Source organism: Sceloporus undulatus, chromosome 11 (assembly GCF_019175285.1).
Source record: "Sceloporus undulatus isolate JIND9_A2432 ecotype Alabama chromosome 11, SceUnd_v1.1, whole genome shotgun sequence".
NCBI classification, from domain to species: domain Eukaryota; kingdom Metazoa; phylum Chordata; class Lepidosauria; order Squamata; family Phrynosomatidae; genus Sceloporus; species Sceloporus undulatus.
Genome location: NC_056532.1, coordinates 758 through 9,293, shown reverse-complemented (window position 1 = coordinate 9,293; position 8,536 = coordinate 758).

Here is an 8,536-nt window from a genome sequence, read left to right as displayed (position 1 = left end):
CCCAATGGGAATTATGCCAGCGTAAGTGCATAAAAGGAAGCTTGCTACTAAAGCCAGAACCTGTTGATATTTTATGTATAAATAAGTTCCCTAACAAAAGTCATTGGGCATTTTTGTCCAGTGCGTAATGTCGACATTCATTTCAAGGTTGTGGAAGCAGGATTGCGGGTGCAGTGCCATTGCGCATGGCGATGCATGTACATATGTGCACTGTTCGTTTGGTGACTCATTTACATGTGTATTCAATTGAACAATGCTGATATTAATAATAATAATAATAATAATAATAATAATAATAATAATAATAATAATAATAATAATAATAATAATAATGTTTATTTATATTTTTCGCCTCTCCCAAGGCTCAAGGCGGGATTACATCAGATTTACAGATTGATTGATTGATTGATTGATTCCTCTGCCCTTCTCCCAGTATGAGACCCAAGTTGCAGAGCACATTCAATGCATAACATTCAATGAGTAGATGTTAGTTCTCAGCTTCTTTATAGTAACTGCATCTCAGCTGTACTGATGTGGAAGAGTCCTGCAGTGCTTTCAAGCCTCAAGAAGGGTCCTCTTGTGCTTTCAAGGAACGAATGGTTTCTGGAAACCACAAGCCAGAGAATTATGAAGGGATGGGATGACAGAAACAACATTTCTCTATTATCTATTCCAAGCATTTTGGAACAAAATACAATATATGATGCCCATATGAATTGCTTCTGAGACTGGAATGATAAGCTCCGTTACACACACATCTCCCCCCGTAACTAATTAAAATGAAGATTGACTATTCTCAATGACAACTAACACGCTATGGAAAGCTGGCATGCTGGGCGGCTGATATGATCCAATGTCAAATGATTTCTAAGCCACTAGTTTAGCAGCAGGGTTCTGTGGGTTGTCTACATATAATTCCTTTGGAAATTAAAACAACAGATGCTGATAATTAAGTCTCCTCGTTAACAATGCAACCCTATACATGTTTATTCATAGGCATGGCCCACGGAGATTTCAGTGGGGTTTATTGCTAGGTAAGCGAGCGCAGAATTGCAGCCCAGATCACTGATAAGCTTAATCCTCAACCAGCTGCGCAAGGCAGCTTTGGACTTGAGCCATGTTTTGTTGCATGGCCTACACAGATCTACACCAGCAGTGTATTCTACAACATTGTCAGCCGAACAGCTACAAACAGTTTCTTCATATTTCGGGCACTGACCATGTAGAATATGGGATCCTTTAAAATAAAACTGCCGAGACAGAACAGATCGAAGGGGTGGCTTGGTGAGCAGCCTTTGATCAGTGGGTTGGGGCTGTGCCAACGGCATACTCCAACCCAGTGTTTTTCCGGCTCAGAAAGAAGCAACAGAAAGCTTCTTTCCTTTCTGAGTAAAAGCCGGCTTTGCCGCCATGGTGGTGGCTTTTCAATGCTCCTGTGGCATGCAGCGTATAAACACTAGAGCGTCGCAGTGCTGCCCACCGTGTGGTTGGGTGGGCTGCCTGACACCGGCTTGGGGACATTGTTGGGCTGTGCATCGTCTAAAGGGCATGCTCCTACGCCGCTCCGAAGCCAATTCTCAGATCTTGTAGAACCATAGAATCATAGAGTTGGAAGAGACCCCAAGAAGGGCCATCCAGTCCAACCCCATTCTGCCATGCAGGAACTCCCAATCAAAGCATCCCTGACAGATGACCATCCAGCCTCTGTTTAAAGACCTCTAAGGAAGGAGACTCCACTGCACTCCGAGGAAGGAGTGTCTTCCACTGTCGAACAGCCCTTACTCTCAGGAAGCTCCTCCTTATGATGAGCTGCAATCTCTTTTCCTGGAGATTGCATCCATTGCTCCAGGTCCTAGTCTCTGGAGCACCTTTGAAATTTTTACAAAATGACTTTCTTTTTAAAACCTTTTTTCAATGAATGTGATTATATCACAAACAGAATAGCGATAGATCCTGTCTTTCTGTTTGTGTGCTGGTCACTAAAACATTTTTACTTCGTCGTCATTTCTCTCCAAGACCTAGAATTACAACCAGAACTATACTGTGGGGACATGGATATTATACTGCATGGCTATTCATATTTCTCTCCTTAATTTCTACCCTCCTATTTCCATTTATTTTCCATATCTTTGTCCGCTGCCCGTCCATATTATGTGCACGGCTTTCTTCTTTCCATATATCTGAAAGCAGAATATTGGTTTTGCAAATACAATTTAATGGGGCTTCTCTTGTCCACTATCCATGGAAGTTGGGGTCACCCTGGGTAAGATCACAGAAAACATGACTGTAATTTTCCTCAGTATCAAAGATATCGTCTCCTCGGGATTTGACAGGAAGCACTAATTCGAGATAAAGGGCACTGATATCAAAGCTGAGCCATGTAACCTTTCATGCAGCTTCCAGATACAAAGAGGGTATTTGGCATGCAAATTATGAACATGGCTCTCAAAAGACATTCCAATAACTTTTGAACTGTAAAATGATGTGCCTGTCAGAACGGAGGTCATTTGGTTCCCCCTTTTGTCTTTTGTACTTGACTCCAAACCTGAGTGCTTGGGTTGGCAAAGCAAAGATGAACTCACTAGCATTCGACTGAATTACTGTCTCCATATGAAACGTTGGAGACTTACATGTGCAGTTGAAAGCAATTTCTAATGATGTTGCAAGAGTCCCAGTATGATTCCATGCACATGATGCAATGTAATTCAACAGGTACTGCTTGATCTGCACCCATGTGCCTACCGCTGCATCTATGACCTCAAGGCACTCTCCACTAACCAAGGATAGGTGAAGGAGGCAGCAATGGAGGTGATGGTGGGATTCCAGCTTCTTGGTGGAATATAGGCCTGTTCCAGACTGCCAAATTAAAGCTGCTTGGGGTCTCTTTGGAGGTATGCTGTTTAAATGATGCATGCATCCTAAGAATCCGAAAGCTGCACCAAAGCTGCCCTCCAGTGCTTAGGAATGGAGTGTGGCTTTGGCGCAACCTCCGGGCTCTTAGGACCCATGCGTCATTTAAATAGCATACCTCCAAAGAGACCTGAAGCAGCTTTATTTTGGCAGTCTGGAACAGGCCTAATAGTTTCCAAGAAAAGGGAAATAACATTGCCACTATATTCTATGCGCCTAAAGCCTCATTTGGAGTACTATGTTCATTTCTGGGTGCTACAAGATTTTCAAGAAACCTTGTAGAACCTCATTTTACAAAAGATATGGACAAGTTGAAGTGAGTTCAAAGAAGGGCAAAAAAGGATGCTGTCATGGACAACAAAATATATGAGGAAAGGATGAGGGAGTTGGACATGTTCAGCTTAGTGAAGAGGAGGCTGAGGGATGACATGATTGTACTCTTTAAATATCTCAAGAGGGTTCGGGTTTGTTTTCGGATGCCCTGGAGAGTAGGACCAAGTCTAATGGTTTGACGTTACGGGAGGATAGATTTCAATTGAACATCGGGCGCATACATGGTGTTGGTGATTACCTTTAAAGCCCTACATGGCTTCAGGGACGTAGCCAGGGAGGGGGGAGGTTTCTTGGGGTCCAGACCCCCCCTTCCATTAGAAAAATGAATGGTGCGTGCTGCTACGTCGCTGCACCCAAACCCCAATATAATGGTGGCACTTAGTCTGGAGCCCCCCTTCCTAAAATCCTAGCTAGGTCCCTGATGGCTTGGGTCCAACCTATATAAAGGATCCCCTACTTCCGTACAATAAGCCCTGCACCCTCAGGTCCTCTGGGAGGAATTTACTGCAACCCATAAAAACCAGACTAATGGCAACCTCCCAGAGGATGTTCTCTGCTGCCACTCCTAGACTATGGATCGCCTCGCCGGAGGTGATCTGTCAAATAACCAGCCTAGACAGCTTCAAAAAAGCTGTCAAGAGGTGATCCAAACTTGAACTAGACTATAAGGTATCAAGTCATACTTATAGACTACTACAGACCACAGGGCTATCATGTGTTTTGCCCTTTCCAAATAGACCTGAGACCAGCTAATCCAATGAAAGTCTGAGTGTGTACCTTTTTGCAGAGGTCCAAGCGATGTTCCCAGACAGGCCAGCCATCTGAGCAACGGATGCCTTCAAAGGGGTACATTTGAACTTGAGACCTACTCCTTCTTGCCGTTGTTACCAGGCTTCCTATTTAATCCAGACTCTTCTGCGTTGCTTGATTAATTTCCCATTAAACTCATTTCTATTGAAATCACTCCCTCTTAAGACCAAGCGACTGCGCTCCTATAGGAACATTAACCTCTGTGAAATAATGAAGGGCTGGGTTTTCAGCAGGGGCCCCTCTGTGTCACCTCTCAGGAACCTAATACATCTTTCAATGGCATGGGATATAATGAGATGTTCAAATATAGAAAACCGAGTTACTGCTTGTCTCAGTTGTGACATTTATCCAGCCAGGGCCTTCCAACTTCTTGACTGCGTTGCTTATAATTTACTTTTGACCTTGGGTAGCCGAGATCAATCCTTAAGGAAGCCGTCCTTTTTAATATCTGTTCTTTTATTAGTCTTTAATGACTATAGTACCTTTTCAGATGTGCAAATTATATAGTAGGTTTGCAACTCCCCCTCCCAAATTACCCTTCTTTAGCGGTGAAGTCACCAAAGAAGACAAGCTGAAAGAGAATTTTAAAATCCTTTCATATAATGAGGAGGAAACTCCTGCAGAAATCTGTAGGCAAGTATTATCCTGAGCTCAGTGGGATCTGTGACTGTCCATTATTTAACCAGGAACCACGTGGGCTGAAAGAAATGACCGTACCCTTGGTTTTGGAAATCACCTGTGCAGATGGCATCCATGGCTGAAACATCAGGAAAATGGTCCCAAGTGTTAGGAAGGATCGAATTAGGGGAATTTTAATTAGCTCAAATATTGCTCCATCCTCAATATGATGCCCCTTCAAATACTTAAACAGGGCTATCGTATTAGGCTAGACATTCCCAGCTCCCTAACTCTCTCCTTAGAAGGCATGGTTTCCAGACCCTTCACCGGTTTAGTCGCCCTCCTTTGGACACATGGCTCCAGTTTCTCAACATCCTTTTTGAATTGTGGTGCCCAGAACTGGACACAGTATTCCAGGTGAGGCCTGAACAAAGCAGAACAGTATGGCACTGTTACATCCCTTGATCTAGTCAAAATTTCTGGACATGCCCTAGAATGCTTTGGTAGAATCATAGAATCATAGAGTTGGAAGAGACCCCAAGGGCCATCTAGTCCAACCCCCTGCCATGCAGGAAATCCAAATCAAATCATCCCCGACAGATGGCCATCTAGCCTCTCTTTAAAGACCTCCAAGGAAGGAGACTCCACTACACTCCGAGGAAGGAGTGTGTTTCACTGTCGAACAGCCCTTACTGTAGGTCGATTGTCCTCATAGAGTGGACCCATCCACAGGGGGTTCGTTCTGAGTTCCTGCAGGTGGGAAAAACACGCTCACACCCCATATTATTCAAGGCGGGGGGAAACAACATGTGCATGTCTGCATCAGTACATCCATATGCACTCTCCACCATTCAACAATACGGGACATAGTTAGCCATAGAGGCTCAAACCTGCAGATCACTTCAGTCTGTTGAAGTGACTGGCCCAGTGCAATAGAAGGGAGAACTAAAAAGAAAGACAACAAGCTGAAATCAAAAGACATCAGCAGATGTCTTACTACAGGAGTAGCTGTGTTGGCTATTTAGTAAATTCAAACAAAAACCACCGAACAGTGATGGCCAACCGAAATGGACAATACACTTGTTGCAAGCTTTCGAAGCTCCACTTGCTTCTTCATCAGGCAAGATGTTACACATCAAAAAGAAGAAAAATTAGAGATGTTAGTAAGTTGCCTGCATTTTGTTGTTTCTGTCCTTAGTTAAGATGGTATGGGAATGGTATCTTTAGCAGGCTGGCCCTCCTCCTCTGCACCTTGTCGAAATGCAAATGGACTTTAAGTTTGCTGGGCTTTGCCCAATTGCTGCATGGCCAGAGGAGATGGGGCCAGCCTGCTAAAGATACCCTCCCCATACCATCTTAACTAAGGACAGAAACAACAAAATACAGGCATCATACTAACATCTCTAATTTTCCTCCTGTTTGGTATGCAACATCTTGCCTGATGAAGAAACCAGTGGAGCTTCGAAAGCTTGCAAGAAGTATATTGTGCATTTCAGTTGGCCAATAAAGGTATCATAGTTTGGTTGTTATTTCTAATGATGAGCTCCTGCCTCACTCAAGAAGCTGAAAGAGTACGTCCGCACCAAGGAGAAAGAGGCAGAGCAAATTTCAAGAGGCTCTTTGCTCACTGCTCCAAATTCATTCCATTTATCCTCTTGTAGTTTATTCATGCCATCAAATTGACTACATTTTCTATCGGAGCCATCATTTTCACAGCAGTGCCAAATCTCCCCTAAAATGGCTGTGAGGCCAGCATTTAAGAGGGAGGTGATTTGTTTTCTGTGAAGCAGCATTCCAAAATGGCCCACAAAGTATATAGGATTCAAAACGTTAACCCTTACGCTCCAGGATGGGACGTTCCCCCGGAATCTTGTGGCGTTGTGGAATTTACAGTGTGTACATTGTACGACATTGCCATCGACAACATCTGTTGAAAATAATCACCCCAAAAATGTCACACATCACCAAGTTTTAGCCACTTGTCACAATTCATTCAGCCACTTGATGCTAACTTTGGCCCGGAACCGACGGGCCTTTGCGGCACTCTCATCACGCCCGAAGGTTACCTGGTGGGCAGAGCGCCCACACGCCCAGCAATGCTCACACGTGATGAGGGCGCCACAGCTGTGGCATGCCCATCAGATGTGGCACATAAAGGTGACATCGTAGCTGTGCCGCATCCAAATGGGGCAACGCAGCTGCAACGTCACCGCGCCATCTGTGGTGCTTTGCAATTTGGTTGCTGCAGCGCTCCTGCGGAGCAAAGAGATGCACCGGGGAGGCCCCTCTTTCTGGCAGTCTGTACCCCGCCTTTCAGTACATTGAATTCTCACTGTTCAGAAAATACCTCACAATTCATTCAACACACGTTTTTCCCCTTCTTCATTGTTTTAAATGTTGGTGGCTGAGAGTTGACGAGAGAGAATCATAGAATTGGAAGAGACCGCAAGGGCCATCCAGTCCAACCCCCTTCTGCCATGCAGGAAATCCAAATCAAAGCATCCCCGACAGATGGCTGTTATTTACTGTGCCTGCCACCATCATTACCCGGTATGATTAATAGTGCATTTATGGGTTACGTTCACTCTCAAGTCATTCTCGAGAATCTGGTTATTAAAAAGAGACCTATAATGCTGCTTTCCTCTGCCTTCCTCTGTAGGACTAAGGAAATTGCACTAGATGCTCTATGATGTTACCGTTCCCATCCATACCTCAAGGCTTTAATAAAGTATCTGTTGAAATCAAAGGAGGCATTTGCTTTGGCTGCAGCGCGCCTGCAGCGGCTCCTTTGCAGCGCTCTGCAGAGAGCAAAGAAGAGATCTCGGAACAGGGGACTGGCGCTCCCCTTTGGCATATGTTGCGGTCCGCTTTCTGGCTTAAGTCTCTGTTTACCCCCGCCCCTTTCAGCCCTTTCAGTACATTGCATTCTCACTGTTCAGGAAAAATTAACGCACAACTTTCATTCAACACAAGTTCGGACCATGTTTTTCCAATTCTTCATTGTCTTTTTTATTTAAATGTTTTGGTGGGGGTGAGAGTTGTTTAGACGGGTCGTTTGACGAGCGTAGAATAGGAGCGAATTCAGCGAATTGGAGAGAGACAAAAAGAAGTAGTAAAGAAGGTATGACCGAAGAGAGGCCGCAAGGAACCAGGCAAGGGCTCATTCCCGTCCAATCCAGTCCAAAACCCATTGCCTAGCAGGAGAATCCAAATCAAAAGCATCGGCCAGGACAGACAGACAGATGGCTATCAAACTCCGTTTGAAGACCTCCAAGGAGGAGAGACTCCACTACACTACGAGAGGAGGGGAAGGGAAAGTGTATTACGGGACTGTTGAAAATATATTATTATTATTATTATTAGCCTTATCTCAGGAAGGAAGTTCCTCTAATGTTGAGATGGAGGATCTCTGTTGCTGTAAGTTGACATCATGGACGGAGAGGATAGGCTACAATTGTTCACATTTTATGACGAACACATACTTTCTTATTAATATTCATGAACGGAATGAGTGGATAAAGGGTGGGGAGTGTGAGGACTGGCATACAAAAATATTTCTCTGTTTATTTTAGTAATCGTATTTATGTGCTGCCACCATCATTACCACGGTATGATAATAGTGCATTATGGGTTCCTTCACTCTAAGTCATTCTCGGGAATCTGTTATTAAAAAAAAAAAGAGACAATATAAGGACATGCTTCCTTGACATCTCTGATAGAGACTAAGGAAATGCACTAGATGTCTATGAGTTACAGTTACCATCATACCTCAAGGGGCTTTAATAAAAGTATCTGTTGAAATCAAAGGAGGAATAAAAGGGCACATAGCAGAACATGAAACAAATGACTCTGGAAAAAACAAAAA